This window comes from Melopsittacus undulatus, chromosome 6, assembly GCF_012275295.1.
Source record: "Melopsittacus undulatus isolate bMelUnd1 chromosome 6, bMelUnd1.mat.Z, whole genome shotgun sequence".
Taxonomy (NCBI): domain Eukaryota; kingdom Metazoa; phylum Chordata; class Aves; order Psittaciformes; family Psittaculidae; genus Melopsittacus; species Melopsittacus undulatus.
Genome location: NC_047532.1, coordinates 78,568,301 through 78,595,207, shown reverse-complemented (window position 1 = coordinate 78,595,207; position 26,907 = coordinate 78,568,301).

The window sequence follows — 26,907 nt, the reverse complement described above, 5'->3', positions numbered from 1 at the left end:
TAAAACACAGCACAGAGAAACAAACATGAGCAGCAGAAACCATGCAATAGAACAGAGAAATGAATGTCATTATACAGACATCTTTAAGCGTCACAATCCAGAACACCCTGTCATCACCTACAATACTAGAGGTAACCATGCTATTTGTTAGGTGATTTATAATTTCAAGTTCCTCAAGAGCCTAGCCTTTTGCTTCTGTGTAGGCTGGCTCAAAGTAGTTGAAAGCATGAAGTAACAAATAGTGACAGGATTTATATCACAATTTCCTTCCTCAACTTCTATGAATAAAGCATTATTGCTTTGGCAAGTAAAGGCAGGTGGAGTGCCAGGGAACCCTGAACACACACCTCAGTAACCCTTTGGTTGATTCCTCTCTTTCCTATGCTGGCAATCTCACACAGCATCACTCCCAGTTATTTGGACAATCAATTATTCCTTGGTCCCATCAGCTAAGTGCTGGGAAAACTTAAAAACTATCCATGAGCAACAAAGAGCATCAACATACTACTAGCCAGCTGATTCAGTCTCTCCACAAAAGCTTCCCAATCCTGCTTGTAGGCATGGCAATAGAAGGAATTCTAGTTCTGATCTCTACTGGAGAACCTCTGAGGTTTTAAACATAATTGCTCAGCTCTGCTGGCTCCCAGCATAAAACATTTTATCTAGTATTCCTGTTTAAGCCTGAAGCCATACTATGTGCATCACATGGTCAAAAATAGTGAAACCAGCTGCAAGTTCTAAATGAATAAGCCTGTGTTTTGGTTGGTCCTGATCCATTTCCTCCCCACAGAACCCCTGGTCTAGGGAATACTTCAATATCCCCTGTGGGCCCAAGCACCATTAAGAGTTAAGCCTACAACACACCTGCAAATTCAGTTGGATGGGCTAGCTACAGTATTAGCCCCTGCCATCAATAAATTCTGCTTCAGCAAATGATATTTCAGGCAGCCATAGGGAGACGGGTGACACAGTTGGTTTCACTGGCACAGCACACAGTTTTATTTGTCAACAAATGGGTTTCATGATCCATCATTAACACTTGATTGATTGGCCCAGCACTTTGGCAAAATAACTTTTTATCACGCTTTCCTACAGCAGAATGTATTTCAGGAACTACCTTACTGATTTGCTGGCAGAGGCTCTAGTAGCAGAAGGCAGAACGTTTCCTTGCATTCTTTGCTGGTCAGTGAGAGTGTTTAGTAGATAACATGAGTGACTGTGTTATGGCTCTGCACATTACATCTGTTTTCGTTACGATCAGATCTGTCCCTCCTCTTATCACAACAAAATCGAGTCTCACATCGTTTTCTCATTCATCTCACATAATCCAGATATTCAGATATAAAACAAAATAAAATGAAGCAACCGAAAGAAACACCCAACCCAACCATTCTATGCAGCAAATTTTAAACATTCACCTTTACAAATTTTCCATATTTCTTTGTACAGTAAATAAATTCAAAAAGAGAAAAATACACTAACTCACTGCGACAGATTGGATTCCATCTGTCAAGATTTCATGTTTGATATAGACTAGCATTTGTAGATAAAGGGGAAAATATTCAGGTACTGTTCTTTCAATGAATGTCCCAGAGGGAGATGAAGAGAATGATAAATTGGTTACAGTTACACCCTGAGCCAAGCCATTGGAAGCCTAATTAGAATCCAGAAGGATTGCAGCCAGGAAAGACAGATGCTGGAGAGAAGAGTAGAGGGGGAAAAAGGATATTAGTTTCAACTGGGACAGAACAAATATACAAATGACCTTAACTGTTAGCCAGGAAAGACTGTACTTCGTCAGCCTGGTTACAGAAGGGGTTCCTGTATGTGCAGTAAAGGATATTTTGGAAACAGCTGAAGAAAAATAAGAGTAGGTTTGCTTGGAAAATATTCAAGGGATGGAGAAGCATCCACCAACTGAGAACATGAGTACAAAAACAAGAAATCTGGAAGACTTGCTTTATTATGGCGTCCTGCATGGTTTTAACCAATTTCTTTAATATCCCTGAGTTTCCAAGTCTGTGCTAAGAGGCTGCAATGTCTCTTATGGGACAAAAGAAATTAGCTGAATGGGAAATGTCCAAATACTAACAGGGACTACAAGCATTTGGAGATATGCAGCAGCTTTTGCACTGAGAAGAATAAAACATCCCCAGGTGAAAGCACAGGAACAATCATTAATTTCACCTAATCAAGACAAAACAAAGTACCTGACCAAGAATAGCTATGCAAATGCTCTTTAACTTACTGCAAAGAGTCCAGTGACTAAAACTGACAGGCCAGCAGAGCTAACACAGGGCACTCTGCTCCTCAGAGACTAGGAGGTGACCCTCTGACAGACAGTGATGCTGACAAGAGATAGAGGGCAAAGCCAACTGATGGGCTGAGCTGACCGCTTGCACTTTCAGCTGTACAGTGAATGAATACAAGATTGGATTTTATTCACATGAAGCTGTTTTTCAGTTAGAAGCTCAATAAGAGCCAGGACTGTAGGACGAATCAAACATGAGAGAGAGTGAGTTCAGGGAAGCTGTGGAACATCTCCCCAGTGCTGTCCCAAACAAGAAAACCTGCTTCACAGGTAACATCGAGCTTTCCTCTTAAGTTGCATCAAAAAAAAACAAACCAGACCAGGAATCATTTTAGCCAAGGTTTTAGGGAAAAGCTGTGAAATAAGATTCTGTTTTCTCAAAACAAAGACTAATTACATGGAGTCAGCAGAAAGACTCCAAGGCCTTGATAATGGATTCAAAAGAAGAAAAGCTGCCTGCAGGAAAGGCCACAAATATCTATGACTAAACCTCTGCAGTTTGATGTTTGGTCACACTTTGCCTTTGGCTCTGTATGCCTGTTCAAAACCTCTACCTTCAGTCACTGCAGCAGACCAGGAGCACAGGATTAAGTAAATGATCTTCCCATGGTGAAGCAGTAATCCTTTCTGTAACTCTATCCTTTCTCAGTCACTTACAAGCTCTAGTGGTTTTGCTTTATAAACATTCTTGCTAAGTTTTCTGCTTTATTAATCTTTGAAAACAAAGATGTAAACCACTACTTCCACAAGAAGAATGAAATATTTATTTTGGATTTGTGAAAGAGCTGTAAGTAATGCGGAAATTCTCCAAGCAACACGTTGCTGTAAATGAAATAAATTAGGTAAAAGCAGTGTGGGCTTCAGAAAGAAACAAATACAGGTATTTTCATTTACAGACATGAAAAGAGATACAGATATGTCCATATTTACAATCCGGAATACTATTCATTTCTAGATTTATTATATCAAAGACAGACAAATGCTAGTGATAATAATGTTACAGTGGTAAGCTGGCTGGTTAAGACTTTGAGTTAACCTATGCCCAGTGTTGGTCTGGGCATGGCAAGCCAAATTGACTCAGAATTAGATACAATGTATGAGGCCAACAGAGCAACTGTCAAACAGGAATAAGCCACAGATATGCGATAACACCTTGCTTAAAGATGCCTGATATACGCGCTTGAAAATTACAGCAGAAACCTTCCAAGCTGTAATATACATTTGCTTGGCCAGCATATTGTAGTAATTGAAATGTTTGTTCATTTACAGCGTGTGAAGATAGGTTATACAGCAGTATTGGGTTCTGTTATTATTGATCTTTTTTTATTGTAGAAACAAACTGACTTAATTTAATAACTGAAAATAAAATAAAAAGAAAAAACAAAGAACACAAACTCCTACTAGCTGTTATACTGTACTGTAATACCACTAACTGCCTAGCAAAAGAAACACAGAAGAGAATACTCCATGCCCACTTTAATGTCAGTAGTGCCTTCTCCCTAATTTAGTATCTCTTCCTACTTAATCTGTTTTCTTGCTTCTGACCAAGCTAAGAAATGGACTATGACACTTATAAAACTAATTACTTCTTTTTTTCTTTTCAGTCTCTCAAAGGCTAAGTAACTAAAAACATCACAACAGGAACTCCAACAGTAATTGGTCTTCAGTGTCACTATGCGCCAGCTAGTTTCAAATTGAAATACAAACTTTTAACTTAACAAACATCATTGGCAGAATTGAAAAGGCTCACACTATCGCAGATCTTTGTTAAGATAACATCAACTGCACATTTTCAGTACAATGCATAATGAGTTATAGAAATTACTTGAATTAATAACAACAGACACTGGACACATAATTACTATAAGTACTATCAACTTTTCTCTATATAATCATTTCCCAAAGACAGCATTGCTGGCATGATATGGGTTAGAAGAGAATGGATATACAGGTAGTGAATAAAACAGCACTGTAAATGAAAATCATGGTAAATAAACCAGCATTCCATGCTAACAATTACTCAATGGCAAATACTAAACATGTTGAAATAACATGGTTTCACTAACCAGCACTTTCCAACATCACAATGCTAAATCGTAGTTGAAAGTTTATTCTTTCTGTTCATTATTCTTTCTTCTACAAAAAGCTTTGCTGCTGCAGACCTGAGACTGTTGAAAAATACCCTGTTTATGTAGGCATCAAAGTTCAGAAACCAATGTGAATATGTATAAGTGACTATCTCTCCCATGTCCCTCTATATGAAACACAACATGCTACACACTAAGGCACAGATTTATCTTTAACTTGGCTGGCATCATATTTCAATTGGCACTCTTCTTTAATTATGACAAAAATAGTTTTCTTATGTTTTTATTCTTTGTTATCAGCTTCTCATCAATATATTTGCTATGTCTCTGCTTTATTCTGTATTAGTGACAAAGGAACTGGAGGTTTAAGTCTGACAGAGTCACCTAGCTTTTGACATTGGTAAGATTTAAGAACAACAATTTGGAGATCAAGGGGACTTCACTGCTGGCACTGGGGGTGCACAATTTTTGGATTTAGGTAGTTAAAGCAGCAGTCAAACCACAGGATTTGTCTCCTTGTTTTTTAACACTGTATTTGAGTTAAAAAACACCCCACATTAATAGCGATCACTCTGGGGTTTAGCTCACAGAGGTGCATAGGGCATTTTTTGTACCTTCCATTTTTTTTCCTGTCTTTAATGTTCAAGGCAGGATATCTTCCAAACATAGATGAAAATCTTTTTTTTTCTTAGATCCATTGCTACTTATAAAATAAAACCAAGTAGAGGACAGTGTGGCCTTGGCTCTGAATTCAGTTTCAGTTTTGGTTGGTTTCTCCCACATACAGACTAGTTCAATGTTCATAGAGACTCTTGCAGTCTTTAGTCAAGGATTACTTCATATTCTTTCCAACATGTGCAGAATACTGTTGGCTGCTTTCCAGACATAAGTGTATAATTTCATCATTGTAGAGGACTCCTGGATTTGCATCCAGTGTTTTGAATGCAACTATGGCACGGTTCTGAGTTTAAGCTCAGCTTTCTAGCTTATCTTCATTTTGTGCCTTGCATGTTTAGACACCAAACACCAACTTCCTTTTATTTCTTTCCAATCTTACCTTCATTGCAAATAGTATTCTTTGAAGTTACAGCACTTAATGTGTTAATCCCTTTTAATTCCTGTTCTAACAAAAGGAATGCTAAAGGGAATGATAAATAAATGTACAGGTGCAATGACTCAGTAGTGATCCTGGCATATGAAAGCAAGATAGTCTGGTCTCCTGACAAATTACTGCATTTGTTTCCAGTGAACTACAGCATCATCTTGAGAAATACTGAGAATATCTTAAACTCTATCAGACTCCTTCATTAACAAATAAGTCACTACCTGTACTAACACACAGTGAGAAACAAAGAACTCAATTTGGGAAGCAGAGTGGAAGCCTGGTGTGTTTAAGTGCCCTAGTTACAGGTGCCATTTAAGACTCAGTCACTGCTGACATCAAGGAACAAATCTAGGAAACTATCCTACCGGTGAAACATACTAATTAAAGTGCAGTTTAAAGACAACAATTAATGATTAGGTGTATAATTGCTCACAGTAACCATTCATAGGAGAAAATATTGCCACACTAATATATGCTCTGTGATCAGCAAAACAAAGCAGAAAGTAAGACTGGTTTTGTTCCCTTCTAAAAATGTCTTTAAGTATAAAACATTCTTGCTACCCATTCCTAACACAAAAGGGAAAAATTGAATAGAGTGAGCCTGTAATTAACTCTTAGGCAGAAAAATCTGGTATAAATCTACCAGTACTGATTCTCCTTTTTTATGGCTATGTGATGTTTTGGAGTTCAGATTTGTTAAACACTCTATCTTCTGGACTTCTTAATACACCAGCAAATATTTGCTGGACAAAGGAGGTAAAATACCTTTGCTAGTGTTTGACTGCCTGTTTGCTACTCTGTGCTCCTCACTGTTGTCTCTGATCACAACTAACTCTTCTAATATCCTTTTATTTCTTTTTCTTCATTCTTAAGTTTTCCCAGTTTATTATGTCTTATTCTCAGGTGATTTTTTTTGGCTGCTCAACACTTCACTTTTCTTGTCTCCATCTTTCACAATTTCAATCCCTATTACTGAACTTCTTGAATAAACAGAGTAGCACAGTAAAATAACACAACTGACCTACAACCCTGAAGAAAATGTCTCAATTTGTTGAAGCTATTATACTGAGAAATTAAAATGATACATAAAAAAGAAGAGAAAAAAGAAAACAGATGATTTCTTACCAGATGGAAGAAGGAAAAGACAATTCATCAATGAGGTACAAAATGCCTACTTTTAGGCTAGCTGGCATACAGTGTATTTAAAGATACTGGGCTTGAAAGAACCTGTGGAAATGGACATGTTACTATTATCTGCAGTAATAACAAGGTGCTTTTTGCTTGGTGTTTTTCTTCCCAAGCTTACAGCAGAGTTCCACCATGCTCAATCACAGCAGCAGTCTTCAATGATCCATTCTACTTTTGTGAAACCAGGCAACAGAGATATCTCCAAGGAAAGTTCATAGTGTTCAGATTGCTCCAAGTTAAACCACTCCACTTACATATTCCTTCCAGCCAAAACTCATGAGATGTTGCATTTTGAAACAGAGTGCCCGTATTTCTCCCAAATTCATAGAGATATACCAGAGTACATCTCAGGGCCTGGGATGACTGACAAGTCAGGGAAAAACTGAACCACTAAAGGGAAATCTCTACACTTCATTTTGCCTCAGTTTTTCATTTCTGAAGCAGTGAAAAAATTAATTTCCTTTAAAATACTTTTCTATAACAGGATTAATTATACTGTAGAACATGTTGTAAGGTTGGAAATGCAGATGTTATCATTACCCTATGAGTGTCATCTCCCCTTCTTAAATCTTAAGAAACAGTCCTGATTTTTTTTGAGCAGCAGTGGATTCATGACGTTAATTGGGAATAGTAAAGAAATTGCTTCTATTCATATACTTCAAACTGATTGGAGGCCTTATTTGGTTATAAAATGCGAATAAAGCTCTAAACAAATAATCTGCCTAGGCACACAACTATTTATTGTGTGGATTCTTATTCTTTCTTTCTATAAGATAAACAGTCCCAGTCTTCTCATCTCAGTGCATCTGAGATTTTTTTCAAAGGCTCTAGTTATCCATTCCTGATAGCAAAAGTCTAGCTTAAGTTTATAGGTTTATCATAACACTATAGAGAAATATTGATCTGCTTAAAATCAGTTGTTTTCCAGTCTTTGAAATAAATGAGTGAAATATTATTCACATATCTAAGACAAAGTTTCTAGTTGATGGTTTTTGGTGCAGATAAAGAGGGTTTTATTTTATTTCAAAGTGAATTGTAGGGCCCTGGACTATTCGTGGACTGACAGCTTAATAGGCAAAGCTAGGCTTCTCAGTAGCACTAGGCAGCAGGTATCTATAGATTCGCTTTCAGTTTCTATTATATACTGTCCTGGGGAAAAAGTAAGAGCCAAATATGTTCAAAGGATTTGAGATTTTTTAATAGAACATACCTGATTATTATTTTGAATTGAAAATATAAACTTTTCTAAAAGACTTCTGAAGTCCTTTGGGGAAATCAAAGTTGTGGTTTTGAAGCCTTTATAGATGGAAAGTGAAGCTGACATGGGCTGCCCAAGCAAGCAGCAGGGCAAGTAACAATAAACCTCCAAAAATAATTTCATTCGTGAAATGAGATTTTTTGGAACATTCCTGAACTGTAAATAATATAAAGGTTAGTGCTTCAAGATTAGAAGAAGTTAGAAGATAATTTATTTTCTGTGTGTTTTGCAAAATACAGAAATCCAATTTCCAGCTACATTTTCCATTACCTGAAATAAATATTAGGGTCTGATCACACATTTAATGAGAATATGCGTAACTTTCTGGAAAATTTCATCAGGAGAAAGGACGATGTAGGCAGTATAGACAAACTACAAAAAGTTTGTAGTTTCCCCAGAGAAAAAAGTCACTTTGGCTCTGGGGAAAAGGAATGTTTTCTGTATTATAATAAAACCCCTTTTAGACTGTTAAGGGAAGATCAACTTCTGTAGTTTCTTGAACATGTTGCTTTGTTCTGAAAAGACTTAGTCTTTTGACAAAACTTATTTCAGCAGTATTGTTCACCTGCATAAGTATTTTAAAATGCATATTCAATTAGTAATCTTAGTCACTGAAGGACAGACTTTAAATAAATCCAAAAGATCATTCCCTAAAAGTTGTAAATAGTTTTTATGGAAACTACTGACAGTTTTTGGAATGACAGACACCCAACATAGCATATACATTACTGCAGAGATGTGAAAATTCTCTTCAGGCTGTGGCAGAATTCTTTTGTCATTAGGTAAGGGAAAAGTTCCCCAATAGGGAGGATTAGAGGCAACTCCAATTTAATAATTTGCTTGCCATTTTTGGCCTTCTTCATGGGTTACTCCCACTTTAGCTGACACTGTAAGGCCTTGCTGTGAGCCTTCAAGTTCAAAAAGAAAACACAGCAAATCCTTGACTCAGTTTGGAGCAGAATCCTGCAGAAATTGTTCCAGCCCAAATGAGGGAATGTCGTGCTACAGCATGAGCACAACTAATACTTAAGCTACAAGTATTCGGTACTTTGTCTTGTGGTGCATCCTTACAGTTGAGCTCCAAATCTCAGTAATAATGCTGAGAAACTTATTTCAATAATACTTTATATTTGTTTGCAATTAATTGAATTTCTGAATACTTTGCAGTGAAAAGCTGTATCAACTACAAACCTTATAAAAACCAATCTATATCCCAAAACCCAACAAGCAGAAAGTCTCATTACGCTCTAGACCAGTTACACAAAAGGTTGTAAGCATATGAAGGAAAATAGTTCAGCTCTTAGAGCATTTATTTTGACAGAATTATTCTACTCTACCTCAGTTAATACTGCCATTTGTTAATATAGCACATAATTTGATTTAAAAGTGAGATCAAATTCAGAGACCTCATGTCTTGCTTATCTGTGTGGGATTTCTTTACATAGTTACTGAATAACTTAACTCCTTGGAACTGCACATTACAGTGAAATACAATATTTAGTCAGTTTATTACCATTACTAAATGTACTGTTACAGTATGAATCTTAAGAAGTGTGTCAGGACCTACCTAAGGTTTGTGACAAATTGAACATAAAGGCTTGCACTGCCCTAAGAAAACCCTAATTTCCCAATATTATGACAGCTATACAATGGGTAAATGCTGAAGTCACTGATTACATTTGAGTCAAATATTTATTTACCAAGTGACAAACTGTTAGTCCTGGCAAGATATACAAAACCTGATGCTAATTAAGGAAACAGTTTCCTTCTCACAGGATCCAACACTCCATAATGCAGGTTTTCAGACAGAAAACTCGCTATCATTTCAAAGACTTTTCCCCCTGAATACAGCACAATTACTTCCATTTCCTGCACCTTAAATTTCATGACTTTACAAAAATAACATTCTTCACCTTACCTCTTACATTTCTTTACAACTGTTTAAAAATAAGGGTCTAAAATAGCTAACACAATTGTAATAGTGTGGAAACATCGACACAGGAGATATGACTGCATTATATTACTACTCCGGTCTGCCAGAAAACAATACTTATTTGATGAAAATGTGATGATATTGGCATGATACCAACAGGAAACTGCAAAAACCCATGCCAGAAAGTTTCTGCAAAAGTAGGACTTCAAGATAAAGCATTCAAGAGCTGAAAGTATCATAGGTTTTAATTATTTTCCTTAGTATGCATTTTCCAATAGCCAGTATAGGACCAGGATAAATGGTTCTAATCTGAATGTTAATACTGACAGTATTCTGCTTGGCAGAAAATGAGGACTAATGACTAAAACCTTGATAAATAGAATAAATTGATATAAGTCATATTTAATTTGATTACTTGCCAGGTACTATAGTGAAATATTCATTCCAGTCTGCATTTGTACTATTATGTCTGCAAATTGCTCTTCTTGTTTTGTTAGACAACACATCTTGCTTTGGAAAGGCACCTCATTACATCTGAAAGTTCTGTTGATGTCTAAGAACGTATGTTTTATTATACTCCAATTATTAAATACGGCATTTCAATCTTGCCACTCTGAACACAGCTCTTGTTCAGAACTGCAGCAGACACTGGTGTTTATTCACCTTAAACAGAGCTGACACTGTAGAAGAGGGAGGGGGTGAGAACTTTGCGGTTGAGTTTGCAAACAGTGAATCAGAGGTGATACAATTTTGTCACTTGTGAGAAGGTGATGCCATAAATACACTTAGGAAAAAGTTCTGACTGTGCTGGGCTTATGATTTGCCATTGCATGAGGTCAGTACCTAGACAGCTGCCAATAGTGCTGTCCTAGATGGAGGATACCAAGAGTAAGAAACAGGAGATATTGTATGACGCATCTTTGAGAGGCGGTATCTAATAGTGACCTGCCAAAAATTATGGTGGTCCATCCTGAAAGTGTATTTCAGGCTTCAACCTTTCTGCTTGAAAATACTATGTTGAATACTGATGCAAACTTTGATGAATTCTAATGACACATCATTTTCTGTGAGAGAGGAACAGGAATTGGCATAAATGAACTCAAATATTTTTCACAGTTATTATTTTAAAAGTTAAATTAGAAACAGTGAAAGTTGCATAAAAATATCTAGTGCACTAGGATGAGTGGTGGCAACAATGAGAAAGGAAAAGAAACGGGATGTGCTGGGTGGGGGTAAGCTGCATTTGAATTTCAAACATTCCCAATGGCTCTACTCAGCAGAAATGATCTGCATCTCCTTTGTGTAAGTAATACCTCAGCAAGCCTTGGAACAAATCCTCACACCCTACTGACTTTTAATACTTAGCAGAAAATGAGTTGCTGAATAAAAGATGCGACAAGTTAAAAGGATCTTTTCATTGGGAGTCAAAATAAATGCTGCAGAGAGTTGGTGCTTTGGCTGTCAGGAGCAGGTGAATTACGTTTCCACTCTCATCCCATCTCTTGCAACTGCTTACAGCTTCTCTAACACATACCTGGGGATCTCTCTTCATGTGAAACTTAATCCGTTTATGTGGAGGACAGTTAAGAGACTCGTCTGCTGCTCATTAAGGAATGTAAAAGGAAGCCCAGGATAAAGATCCTGTTTTAAAGCAGTGCCCAGGAGAGAAAAGAAGGGAGGCAGGGGATTGGATTGTGAGTATTAGAACAGGTTTAGCTGTCATTATTTTTTATTAAGCGTTGAGAAGTCTGAGGAGACTTTCTAATAGTGAAGATTCAATTCTCTCTATGGTTTAGGGGCCGAGAGACAGGATTAGTTTTAAAATGTTGAAGTGAAAAAGAGTTGCATCGTATTTCAAAAAGGATGGAAGAGATACAAAAAGGGAGGCTGTGAAAGATGGTCAAGTCTTGATTCCTGCCCCGTCCCCTCCTTTAACTGAAAGCACCAAAAGGGCTCTAACAATTTTATAAGGGTAGATCTAGATGAGGGTTGATCTGTGCTCAACCAGCAGCGTGTGCAGAGCTCACCTCATGGGAAAAATGCTGGCAAGGGCTCTAGAAAATTCCTGAGAGAAAATGAGCTTGAGAAACCAGTATCTTGCTGAAACCAGCTTGTAAACATTGATGAGAAGTTAAAAGAGTTTCCATGGCAGGTTGGCAGCTTTGTGCCATTGACTTATTGCATGAAAAGAATGCATTCTTTTATTCCTTTAGTAACCTGCAAACACTCCTTCTGAATAGGTTTGGTTTTTTTTCCTCTTATGTCAAATTCTGATTTTCATCATCCTAAATGCCAGGGTTAGAAGTCTCTTGTGACACACATGAAGGAAGCAAAAGAGCTAATACTTTTAATACTAAAAATCACCTTGTGTCTGTTGTGTGTTGCCATAATGCTCCAGGTCACGTTAACCCTAATCTGCACCTTAAAGACAGCTTTTTGTCCCTGGAATCCAGAACGGCTCAGTTTCAGTTTCGACAGCACTGGTAGAACTTTTCTGGCTAATGGGGAAAAAAACCCAAACCACTTCGAGCAACCCCACCAGGCCCCCATACTTTGTTCAAGTTGAATTTAGAACAAATCTATACTAGTGGAGGAAAACACACAATGAAACCTTGTCTTCTCAAAAAATATAATTCCTACAGAACTATTCTTTCACTTTGCTTAGCCCCACACCAAACCAAACAAAAAATCCCTCAATCCTCACCCCCCAAAACCCCAAACTCTACAAGAAATAAAAAAAAAATAAAATAAACTTTTTAAAAATCAACCAAAACCACCCAGGAGACTGAAATACAGATATATGCTATAAAATGCATTTCAGTGTATATGTTCTATCCTATAGACACTAGGAACTCTGGTACCCACACTGCATGGCTGACTTGTGAATGTAACTCTAGTGTGTTAAAAATGCTCTAGATTTCATGATCTCAACCCTGTCAGTACAGCTGTCCTATGTATTTCACATGTGATTTCATGTCTTGTATTTATCCTTGAACACTGGAGAAATTGCATTCATGGAAAACCCACAGTCTGGGGACTACTCTTGAAGGAAAATTCATATCTTAATTGTTTAGAAGAAGGATTTAGAAGATCCAACATTTAAAAGTAGAATCAAGAAGAGCCATGCCAAAAGCAGAGGCTTTCAGCACACAATACCAAACTACTTCACTTTGGGTTTCTTAACATTGCAGGCTCATTCTCAGTGCCTTGCACTTCGATTTCCCTCTCCTGCCACAACCTATGAGTTGCTGCAGTTCAGTGAACAACTTCATTCTTTGTTCCCTTCTTCTTTTCCCTGTGTCTTCCTCTTGAAATAACTGTCTGTAAAGTAACAAAGTTTGGTGCCAGACAGCAGCAATGACAGATACTTTTACAAAGTAATTAGCTCAGTAAAGCACTGCTCCAGTGCTTGCCATGTATAGGTGATGCCCAGCACAAACTTTCTGTCCTAGCACCTTAGGTGTAGGAGCAGCGTGAGGATGTTTTCAATTTTGGAGTTGAGCTCTGGGGTTAAATGATAAAAAGAAAGAAAATGAAGAAATGCATGAGCTCAAAAAAAAAAAATAAAAGAGGAATATAAGGAGTAAAGAATACCAGTGTAAAGGAACAGGTTAGGATACAGAACAATTAATACTAAGATGTATTCATCATAGTATAGCTAGAGATTTTGGCATTACTCTTTTCACTCAGTTTCATTAAGGAATTAATACACAAAATATTTGAGTTTCACAATGTGGTCTAGTATGCTGATATGCTCAGGGTTTTGACATTTTCACTCTTATACATCCATCTTCTCTCAGGTGTAACACTGATTAAATTTTAAATAGCGAAGACATGAATTAAGATGGGTTTATTTGCTGCTCACATTTGGCTTCTGTCATTGTCGCACATGACATTAAAACAGAAAGAAAGGGCAACTGTCTACATCCCACTGAATCACTCCGAGTCTCACATATGGTTTCTATTAATCTTTTGTTTTCTTGAAAACCTGTCCTTTTTTCCACCTTCCCCTCAACCTACAAAACTCTGCCTGTCTCATAAGTCTCACCATAAAACTCGTTTGTGAAATTAAAGTCTGATTCTGCAAACATTTGCCCACATGTGCATATAAAACTTCAGGCTACATCTTCTTAATGTCTTCAATATGACTCAAATAATTGAAGCTCAAAGCGTACACAAGCTGTTTTAACTCAGGATAGAAATCAACTGCCTTCCATGTCACAGTAGATCAGCATTCTGTGATCTGATGCATGGCAGTGGTGAAATTCAAAGGCTACCTCAACATCTGACGCTCACCTCAGGTAGGATAGCCTCAGGCAACATACAGACAAGAGAAATCAGCCAGGAAGGGAGACAAGGAATGTGATCAGAGGTAAGCTTCCCCCCTAAAATAATAAAGCATAAAATAGTCCCAGTTACAAAACCAAAACAGTAAACTCTTCTTTTGAGACGGTCTCAGATACTTGGGCTTATACCTATCCTGAATAATTCCCTTCCCAGGCAATGATACATCATCTACTACAGAGTACTTTATAATTCATGTTACAATACAAGCCTAAATAGATGAAAAAACATATGCACACACTCACCAGTGCAATCTTATATGAAAAGAAGAAAATAACGTGCATAGGTTGGTTTACTGTGAAATTATCTGCGGATTTCCTTAAGGAAAATCATCAACCTTTTATTTTTTGACTGTTTTCTTCTTTTCCCTCAGAGAAAACAACAGAAAAGGCAGGAAGGAAGGCAAAGCTTTCCATAGAATAGAATCATAGAATAGTTATGGTTGGAAAGGATCTCAAGATCATCTAGTTCCAACCCCCCTGCCATCAGCAGGGACAACTCACACTAAACCATGTCACCCAAGGCTTTGTCCAACCTGGTCTTGAACACTGCCAGGGATGGACCATTCACAACCTCCCTGGGCAACCCATTCCAGTACCTCACCACCCTCACAGTAAAGAACTTCTTCCTTATATCCGATCTAAACCTCCCCTGTTTAAGTTTCAACCCATTACCCCTTGTCCTGTCACTACAGTCCCTAATGAATAGTCTCTCACCAGCATCCCTGTAGGCCCCCTTCAGATACTGGAAGGCTGCTATGAGGTCTTCACGCAGCCTTCTCTTCTCCAGGCTGAACAGCCCCAACTTTCTCAGCCTGTCTTCATACGGGAGGTGCTCCAGTCCCCTGATCATCCTCGTGGCCTCCTCTGGACTTGCTCTAACAGTTCCATGTCCTTTTTATGTTGAGGGCACCAGAACTGCATACAATACTCCAAGTGAGGTCTCATGAGAGCAGAGTAGAGGGGCAGGACCACCTCCTTCGACCTGCTGGTCATGCTCCTTTTGATGCAGCCCAGGATATGGTTGGCTTTCTGGGCTGCAAGCGCACACTGAAGCTGGCTCATGTTCATTTTCTCATTGACCAACACCCCCAAGTCCTTCTCTGCAGGGCTGCCCTGAATTTCCTTTTTGCCCAACCTGCAGCTGTGCCTGGGATTGCTCTGACCCAGGTGTAGGACCTTACACTTGTCATGGTTAAACTTCATGAGGTTGGCAACAGCCCACCTCACAAGCGTGTCAAGGTCCCTCTGGATGGCATTCCTTCCCTCTAGCGTATCAACAGAACCACACAGCTTGGTGTCATCAGCAAACTTGCTGAGGGCACACTCAATCCCACTGTCCATGTCAGCAACAAAGATATTAAACAAGACTGGTCCCAACATCGAACCCTGAGGGACACCACTTGTTGTCGACGCAGGAGTCACAGGCAACGTTGAGACGATCAATGTGATCAAGCAATTGCCAAAGTTTATTCAGATTCATTGCTTCTTTTATACCCTTACACCCTTAGGTTTCTTATGTAACAGCCTTGGATACTGAGCTCTAATTGGTTAGTCTAGAGACTACTGCAATTTACAAAGCTAATGTTTATAACTTGTTATAATTGCGATTAAATACCTTACTCTAAAAATACAGTGGGAAACTACAACCTTGGCAGTGATCATTCTCTGCATGTTTTCACTGGAAAATTAAAGAGGCCTAACAAGACAATTGACCTTGCTTATGCCTGCCAAAAATCTCCTTACTTTACAGTAATAAGGCTCAGGGTATCGGGATCACTCACTACGTGGCCTTGACTCTTTAAGAATTCCCACAACTCGTTACTGGTCTCCAGCCTGACATTGAACCGCTGACCACAACTCTTTGCATGCAGCCATCCAGCCAGCTCTTTATGCACCGAGTGGTCCACCTACCAAATTGATGTCTCTCCAATTTAGAGACAAGGATGTCACGTGGGACAGTGTTGAATGCTTTACACAAGTCCAGGTAGATGACGTCAACTGCTCCACCCCTGTCCATCACTTCTGTAGCCCGGTCATAGAAGGCCACCAAATTGGTCAGGCAGGATTTTCCCCTAGTGAAGCCATGCTGGCTGTCACCAAGCACCTTGTTGTTTTTCATGTGCCCTAGCATGCCTTCCAGGAGAATCCCCTCCCAGATTTTGCCAGGCACAGAAGTGAGACTGACTGGTCTGTAATTCCCCAGGTCATCCATTTCCCCTTCTTGAAAATGGGGGTTATATTTCCCTTTTTCCAGTGGTCAGGAACATCACCTGACTGCCATGATTTTTCAAATATGATGGCCAGTGGCTTTGCAACTTCATTCGCCAGCTCCTTCAGGACCCGCGGATGGATTTCATCAGGGCCCATGGACTTGTGTACATTCAGGTTCTTAAGATGGTCTCGAACCAGATCCTCTTCTACAGTGGGCACAATGTCTAGGCTTTCACAGTCCCTGTGTTCGCCTTCCAAGACTTGGGTGGTGTGGTCAGAGACTTTGCCAGTGAAGACCGAGGCAAAGAAGCCATTCAGAACCTCAGCCTTCTCCAAGTCCTGTGTAGCCAGTTCTCCTGAAAGCTTCCACAGGGGGCCTACATTGTCCTTAGTCTGTTTTGTAGCCGCTACATACCTATAAAATCCCTTCCCGTTATCTTTAACATCTCTTGCCAAGTTTAGCTCCAATTGGGCCTTAGCTTTCCTAACCCAGTCCCTAACTTCCCAGACAACATCCCTGTATTCATCCCAGGCCACCTGTCCTTGCTTCTACCTTTTATAAGCCTCCTTTTTCCTGTGAATTTTTCTCAGCAGCTCCTTATCCATCCAAGGAGGTCTCCTGGCCCTCCTGCTGCACTTCCTTCTAGTCGGGATGCAACACTCCTGAGCTTGTAGCAGGTGATCCTTGAATATTAACCAAGAATCTTGGGCCCTCTGTTTGTTTAAGGTGAGGTCACTAAAACAAAGATTATACAGGAAAAATATCAGTTTCACAAGTTAGAAAAGCAAGTTTTTCAAAACAATTAAATTGCAATTTCTATTTGGCTTCTTCCCCTCATGGTCACCTGTATTGGAAGAAGAAATACCAGGCTATTACTAAAACAAGGTAAAGGATACCTAGTGGGCATCAGTGGGTTGGGTATCTGCTGTGTTTTTCTGTGTGACAGCTGGCACTCATAAATGTTTTTTATTACTTTCCTCCATCTTGTGCATATTACCTATATTATTAATATAAACTAGCATACAATTCATCTGTTGAGCAAAGACGTTTACTAGCAATAAGGACCCACTTTTAGTACCTAAATAATTCTGCTTTTCCCAAGTATGATGAAAAAAGACTCTAAGGAGGTACCCTTTCTCCTTAATAAGAGCTTACATATTAAATTATGAAACCAAGTATTTGAACTGTGCAAGGCAGGGTTTTTATTCCTCTAGGAAAACTGGTGCTAAAAAGCCACTAACCTTTTCTTCACACACAACATTAATATCTTAAGAAAGTTAGTGCTTGCAAACACATAGTGTCCCATATGCATTGGTTTTATCATACTTTCTTAGGGAAACAATCAACTCATTAGGAGTAATACGTTTTTTTTTATGAATAATTTGCTTAATAATCTCATATAGGTTTGGTGTTTTTCTTCATTAGGCTGTTTTTGGAAAGAACATGCAACAGCTGAGTTTCTTCAAGTACAGAGAACAAGTTTGGATTTGTAAAACCAGAAGCATTGATTTTTTTTGTATGTGTAAATGTATAACAAGGTGCTGTAGAAAAGAAGGAAGACTTAAGGGTACTTAAGGAGAGTGCCTTTCTAAATTAGCATGAGCTGCTCCAGAACTTCACTGAATTCCTTATTGCAAGAAAATCACTCTGTATCCATAACCAGGCACAAAGACTTTCAATTAATTCCTGCTAGTTGATCAGCTGAACAATACAATCCCCATGGAGGATACTTGGCTGATACTATAGTGACTGTAAAATTAAATTCACAGTAAAATAAAAAGCATCGAACCGGTGATCCTTCAAGCTTAGTTGTGCTGGTGTGGGCATTCAATGCATATGTTGGATAAATTCTGCTCAGAGCTATCTCTCTATGGCCACTTAAAATACAGTGAATGACTGAAAGAGAGGCCAGTCAAATATTACAAGGACATGCTGAAGGCAAATTTTTGAGCTGTGTGGCATTAATTCCACAACATGGACAGCAGGGCTGAAAACTGTCTGCAGAGGCAAAGATTATATACTGGATCTGTCAAAGTTTATGAGCAAAACTGTATCGACGCTGCACATCACTGTAGATGCCAGAGAAAAGCAGGTGTTGGGGAGGAAGGAAATGCAACTTCTGCACCCACTGTGCTACTATAAAAATCAGAGCAGTTTCTCAAAGAAACATCAAAGGCGGAATTTTTTATACCAGGTGGATACAAGACTCCATTCTTCCTTACTTGTACACCCTTTCAAAATACAATTAATACAATGTACTGGGCCACATTAATTCATTTCCACTGAAGATAATTCTGCAAGAAAATCTAATCAACTAACATAAGTCTGCAACATTTTGATACTTTTTAATTAAAGAAACTGGATTTCCTTCGTCTTACCTGTACTGCTTGAGAAATGACAGGTTTTAAAAAAGAATACCACTACTATTACACATGGACTAATAATGATACGATGTGTCAGGGAAAGAAATTCAAATTGTTGACCATGGGTAGAATTACATTTACCATTTCCGAAACAAGAAACTGCCTTGAAATCTCACTAAACAGATCCTAGCAAAATATTTGTGCTGTAGGCCTGTTTCCATAGACTAACAAACTTGAAAGTGAAATGTGAATATTCATTTACTGCTTTTTCTAGATAGCTGTACAGAGACTCCTCTGCTCAGAATCTGCCAGCAGAGCACAGGGCAGGAAAGCAAATGTTTGTATCTTGCCAAATAGCCGATCGACATGTGAGCTGTTCAGACTGCAGCTTTTAATTCTATTTAAGGTAAAAATCTGTACGAGTCACTAATTTCTTATCAAATATCATGAGACATTCTTGTGCAGCCTCTGGAGAATTTCTGCTCATGCGAGTATTAACATCAACATGCTTCCACCTGCACTGAGCAGGCAGAGCTAGAGCCAAAGCTTTAACATCTCTTTCAGTTGACTCTGCTCCACATCCTCTATGCACCCATTCTTAATTCCATTTACAGTACTTGTCCTTGCATATGCTTTTGTATTATTCAGCAACAAATTCAGTCTTCAGGCATAAACAAACAAGTCACACATGTTTTATAAGCTACAGTAAGATCTAATTGCAACAAGCAAAGACACAGAAGTAAGAAATTCCAGAATTTAGGGATCTGTTAGAACTGTTACTATAGTCACACCACAAACTACATATATTTAATGCAAACTTTATAATATAAATAATTTGATACAAATCTTGTGAAAAACTGAATAGAAAACCAGATAAGAATACATATTAAAACATTAACATACCACGGAAAAATACATTCAGGTATAAATTAGCCAAACACAATTACAATTTCAGTTTTTCAATGGCTTTAAGATCCTTCTCCCATGCAACAGAAATAGCCAAAATTTTATGTTAACGAAGAAACAAACAAAACCCATAGAATATAAAACTTAATCCCACAGAATTATCCATGTTAAAAGAATAACAATGTTCTTCCTATGTTATCAAAAAGAGACAAATACAGCCACCAATATTCATAAGTCCAACTGTCTCTGAAAGACTTATATAAAAGGCAGCAGCTCAATCCCAGCCTTAAACAGCTTTAAGGAAAGGAAATACTTTATTTACCATACAGTCTGTAGTAGTAAGATGTCCACCTTTGCATCTCCTGCAAAATCAAAAAGAAACTTCCGTGTGTGTATATAACCCCATATATGGTATATGTACACATCTACTTATGTTCACGTATATATAGGTAAAGAGATCTAAATATATACCTGTACTAAAACACATGGCAAGACTGACAAGCAGTAGTACATCAAAATTACAATTTAAATAGTAATTGTAATGTTTGGACAATGTAATAACACATAAGTATTCTGTCCAATACCAGTTTTCACTATTTCTATAAAAATCAACCATTTTTTTCTCTATTTTGTTAGGGAATGACTAAGAAATGTAGCAAATGTTGCACTTGCTCACTCATCCTAAACTGTTAATATGATCACAAAGCCCTTTAGTTAGCAGCAGTGCAGAGGTGTTTCTACAACTGCAGACAGCAGTTCACAACTTTAGGGAATGGTGTGCACTGACTTCTCACAGTGACCCATTCTTGCATTTTTAAAGCCATGTTCATATGTTGAAGTGATACAGTCTTCTTGCACAGCTCATGCCTGGATATACAGTCCTTAACTTTGCCTGAGAGCATCAAATAGATAAGTAGTACGCCACTTGAAACTCACTTCACTTATATCCCCGTGAATAAACTACTGAGGTATAGCATCTTAGGTATGGTATTTATGGATGACTTTAAAAAATATTTAGTGGCTTATGAGCACAAGTTTCACTGAAGGTAGAAGGACCTGCACTCCTGTGACACTAAACACTGTTAAAAGTTCCTTCTTCCCTCTGTCTTAACTCCATATTACTACAAAACAAATTCTAAAAGGGATTTCATGTGAGCCATGAGCAGTGGTCCAGTTTCTCATTAAAGCTGAAGTTGAGAGTGAGTCTGATGTAACTGTGAAGAGGAAAAGGGAAGTTCAGATGAAGACAAACAGGAGCCAAGCACTTTACCTGGTATCTTCTTATAATTAAGAGTAAGAAAACCTCTGCACTATTTTTTTCTGCTGAGGTCAGTAAAACAGATCATTGTTTCCAAGACTAAGACATCCTCAAATTTTATTAGGAACTCCTTCTAACAAATGAAAAATAGAAGAGCAAATCTGTTACCTGAATGTCACAGATTCTTCAGGTTTAATACATCTCCTCTTTCTCTAGCAATGCTGCTAGTTGAGCTCTCTGCAGAATTATACCGTGCTCAGGTATGAACACAGAAGAGCCAGTGGTTTGCAAGTGAAATGAGATTCCATAAATCAAGGGTATACAACATTACCTGTTAGCAGACAGCTGGCTCTACACTATTTTAAAGTATTCTTTTAAAGACCTTCTCAATACAAGCAGAAAATGTGTTAGTGTGTATCAGTGTGTTAGTGTCAGTTATTCCTTTATATATTATTGGTGTCTTCTCATATGTTGCACATAAAAAATATACAGAACTTCCTCTTTTCAACATCTTTCCTACATGTATTAAAGATTTTATCCAACAATATGACTTTCGAAAAGTCTTCTCCCTTATATGAATGTGCAGTTTTGTTGTTTCATGTTCTTTCACTCAGTGTTTATTTCCTTCAAGCAGACTCCAGCTTTATTTTTAATGTCTTCTATAATTATTCACTAATGCCTTATTAAAGCTGAACACCTGTAGCTTCAGTTATTTTGTAAATGAGTTAACAAGGAAAAACATACACCCCCAGGGAAGCTTGTTTTATACATCTGAAGCAGAAGAATTAAAACATTTTATACCTCCTCAAAGTTATCTGTTCTTTGGTTCCAGCATTTCAAGCTGTTATTTATGTTTTTTCACCAATAAGAATCAGATGAACACCAAAACGAATGAACACAACAAACTGAATACTTCTATAGGAAGCTTTTACAAAAGCTCATCGTTTGGAATATGTTACTAGAGATGATATGTTCATAGAGATGATGAAAGCCTCCATTTCAGAAGTTGGGCATTCTCCTCTGCAAACAGACAGAAATGGTATAATCCAAGAAGTGTTTCAGATGACCCTAAGATTATTTGCTCAGTTGTTCATTCTGACTCCTCTGAAATACTGATGCAGGAAGTAGCAACAGGTTTGCTACCTCCAAAAGCCTTTATTAGCAAGAATATTGCTGAGCTCCATAGCTAACAGCCATCAGCTTGTGACGCAGTTTTAGACTGGGTTAAATAAGCAATCCCACTTGCAGCTGAGCCTAGAAGCCACCCCAAGTGTCTCATTGCCCTCACTCCTCTCCCATGGGAGAATTGCCACTCCTCCAAATTTTCCCACCCAAACTGTGCATGTCCCAGCCAGGAACAGCCACAAGTGCTGGGACTCCAAAGAGCTCAAAAGAACAGAGGGGGCTCATTTCCAGAGCAGAGACAGACCAGGGATGGAGCAGTGATGAACAGCTGTAAGCAGCAGTATTTTTCCCCAGCTCAGACCTCCCACTGACCCCAGTCTTAGCATAGGCAATGAAGTTTACTACTTGTAGTGGCACAAATGTCTTTCCCCTGAAACCACAGTATGCTAGAGGACAGACACCCTACACAGGCTGGCATTTACAACAGATTAGCTATTCTGACAGCAGTCTGTCCTTGCCTAAAAGGGTAGCAAAACCCTAGTATAAACAAGATCTCGAAGAATATATGTAGGCAGAAGCCAAAGAGCAAGGACAATTTTCCATCACCCTGGAATCTATTGCTTTAATTTATCTCTGCAGATACATAAAACTAGCAAATTATCTTGTCATTTTCTTCTTCTGAACAGCCTTTTATAAAGCAAATCAAGTATTCTCACAAGTGTGATACTTAAAACCATTTCTGAATGGGAAGCTCAGGGTTTCTTAGAATCATGTGATAGTGTGCAATGTATTGGGCCCCTGGCTGATATCTTCATTTATTTCATGCATTTTCAGGTTCACATCAGTACTACAATCTGGTGCAAGCCCTGTCATCTTAAAGGAAAGAGCCTGTGACATAATCCTGGAGGAAGAAAAAGTAAATGATCCAAAGCAGTCATGACCTGAACTCAAAATTTCCAGTAATGTTAAGTGTCTGTTTCTACACTTTACACTGCTGAATGCACCTTCTGTAACGCAGCTCTACTTAAAAGTCAGAAAGAGGTCTAGGTCTGTGCTTATGTACTAGATCTGTAATACACAATTCACAATAAACATTAAAAGAAAATAATTTCACCAGATGAGCACTGAAGTAATTAAATCCTACCAAACTGATCCTTATTGCACTTACACCATTGGTAGGATATATCCTTTCAGACAGGACTCTATTGAATTCCCATTACCTTAACTGAAAGCATAATAATGCAGAGCCACGGCCTGTTCTAAAAATGGTTCTCTGAGCTTTTTCATGACTGATCGTAAAATAGACTTATTGGAATATTGTAAAACAATGCTTTGTTTATTTACAGGTATGAAAATAAAGCCTCCAGCCACAATCTGTCACATTTTACAGAGTACCACAAACCCCAGAATATATGCCCAGTTTAAGCACTGTAAAATAAAGATGACGCACTTCAAATGATGGCCTAAGGGCCTGCATATTGTAAAGCTGACACATTTGAGTTACAGAAAAACCAAAGTGTCCCCAGCTAATTAAATCCATTCATCTTGGACTTTAACGTTTCAGACAGATCTGTAATTAAAATTTATTTCAATTTCTATATTTATTTCATTTCTCTATATAAGCTCTGTTGAATGACCAGACATTTGGAAAATCCTGAATCTGGGAACTGGAAAGGCTTTTGTGCTGCTGAGAGGTGTGTGCTTTAAGAAGGAGAATTATGCTTCTCCAAAGATTATATACCACATGAATCTGACAAAAAGCATCTCTATAAAGTTATACTGCTAAGATAAGGTACAGACTCCTAACTGAGCTGTATCAGGCCTCCACTACCTCCTCAATTCCCCATTTTTGCATTGCAAGGGAGCTGTAGCACCTACAAGATACAGGACTGGCCAAGATGATAGAGGGACCTGGACTTAAGCAACCAGTCTATTACACAGCACCCCTGTCATGAGACTAAATGTAAACCACTGACTGACAGGTCTGCAGAAGCTGTTAAGCTTCTAGAGTGGAGCTGAATTCAAGAAAGATGCTCAGTACTCTCTCCTGATACCAAGGCTTTCACTGATGATATATAATGGAACCCGTCTTGGGAGGGCTGATAGGTATCCCACTGCTATACCCATCTGAGGTGCACTTGTGCTTCCTTTCCTTGAACTAGTTGTGGTTCCCCGAGTTCCCAACTCTCAAACCAGGAGGCCAAGATCCTGGGAAGCCATAGCGCAACATCAATTTCTCTGTTGGCATTAGGAAACCTGCAAACCTTGAAACTGTGGGTTGAATCCAGGACTCTTGGGGCTTCACTGCTGCAGAGCTGAAAGCCTGGAAGTTCTGGGCTGGGTTCCCAGGTACTGTAACGCTTAGGCAGTCTGGATGGCAGAGCAGCCATAAGGCACGGATCCTCTGAGCCCTGCATCTGCTCAGGGAAATTGATATGTGGGTAGAAACAGAGAAACTGAAACACACAAAAAACAATTCTGCAGAGCAGCTGGGATATGGAGAGAGCACATATTGTTTGGAAGCATTATACTTTATATTCCTGAGTTTTGGGATAGGGGTGTTTTTGTTGTTAGCTTCCATTTTGGTTTCTAATCTGTCATTCAAAGAGAAACAGAAACATCAAGAGGCTCCACTAAGGTAGGTGTCTGAGCAAAATCTCCCTTTCTCTTCAAATACCCAAAACACAACTCACAAGATGAAAAAATCATAATGGTTATGATAAAGAATAGATGAAGCAAAGCGGAAACAACAGTCACCAGTTCAGGGAAAAGCCCTCAAAAAAATATGTCATGAGATCTATGCTCCCCAAAGTTACAGAACAGCTAAATAGACAAGATGATGCTGGTACTACCCAGCAACAGCAACAGAGGAAGACAAACCACTGGGTTCTATGACCCACAGGTATTAATCATCAATTTGTCTAAGCTTCAGCCACTGCCACTGCACTTGGATGCAAGTCAAAAACCCTGCGGGACATTAAGGAAGCCCAACAATACATCTACCTGAGCACTGTTGACAGTTTCTTTCTTAAGTTACTTCTCCTACTTCTGATATACTAGGAATTACTGTGATTGTGTTCTCTACATATCTCATCCCATTTAATTTTATGCCTCTAGCCTCCTTCCTATGAAAAAAAAACAACTTTAAAACAGTAGGTAAGCATACTTAATCAAGAATACAAAATTTTCCCACACCTCTCCCTATTTTTGTACCTGTTTGGTTTTGTCACGATTAAGTCTTAATGACTGTTTTGGACTACAGTCTTAACCATATTTTCCTGTTATGTAAATGCTGAATGACAAATAGAGGTAGAGGCCTAAAAGGTAAATCAAATCTGTTTAACTCCCTTCAATAATGACAGATAGAGATTGTCTTTTCTGTTGTTGTGACAAATGAGTTTTACAGCTGTGACTCTGACTTGACTATTACCATCTACTTAATCAATCAGTGAAATTCCAGGCAAATGAAGCTCCAACTCAAAGGTCAGAAGTGGTTATCGCTTGTGTACTTCCTGCTGCACAGCATTTTAATTAGTTAAATGGCTCTGTACATATGTATGGCTTTTATTTGTAATTTATTCATGATTTTACATTACTCACTGACATCCTGACACCTAATTAGTAACACTCACAGGTAACGTGGGGTGAGAACTACCACACGTATTTAATAATCAAAGTTGAGACAGCAAGCTAAAGAAAAAAATCAGGGCTTCAAAATGAAGAGCGACAGCTCCTACTTAATTAGCTTCATCTGTACACACTCTATTTCATTCCAGTACAGGCATTCAGGCTCACTCCAAGTCAAACAGAAATTAAAGCAAAAAAGCTTTCAAAAGTACTTTATAGCAATGCTACAAAATTCCATTAAGCATAGAATCATAGAATACTTAGGTGCAGAAAGGACCTTAGGATCATCTAGTTCCAACCTCCATAATATATGAATACTGTAATTTATTATATATGCCTTCGGAAAATACTATGGAATTCTGTCATCAAGTTCTCTGGGGAACTCATTGACATCATTTTTGGCTCCAAAAGCCCTGCTGCCATACACATGCTAAGCCGCAATCCGAGAGTTTGAGTGCAAGCATTCCAAAGGTCTCCAAGAACTACGTCCTCTCCCTTATTATAACTTAATTAAAAGTTAATTTCATGCCAAACAACTTTTTTTCTTTGCTAACTAATGAATCTGTCAAGGAACTTTACCTGGGAAGATGCATTTCCTGTATTTTCATTATTCCTTTCTGGGATATTTTGTTATTACACAAAGTTTTTGTTTTAATTTTTTTGGGGAAAAAAAAATCTAAACATTAAACCTGAGCCGAAACATTTTCACTTTTTTAAGTGTCAGCTTCTTCACCCTCTGCAAGCTTCAGGTCACACTGGACTACTCCTGTTTTCTTTTACTTTGCTTCTGCTAAGGAACTAAAGGAATCAGTTTTTCAGAGTTCAGCTGTTCTGTAACTTACACATAAGGCTTCATTTCCCCAGCAGACAGCTATAAACTCTTTAAAGGGTATCATGGGCTTTTCAACTAGAAGGATCATTCAAATACACTGAGTTGGGATCTTCTTCCAAACACTCAAAGTTAGAGATGTCATCTACTCTTATATCAAGGACATATACATTGAAAGTTAGCTATCTGATTGGTGTATTTCATGAAACAAAAATCCTGGTATCATGCAGATAACACCTTTTTTGATAGTCAGTGTAATACGAATTTGTTCTTTTATCTGGATCACTTAGAACAGCACTGTTTCTTAGCAACAGCATGTGCTAGAAGGCTTAGACATACAAGAAGCAGCAAACGCTACA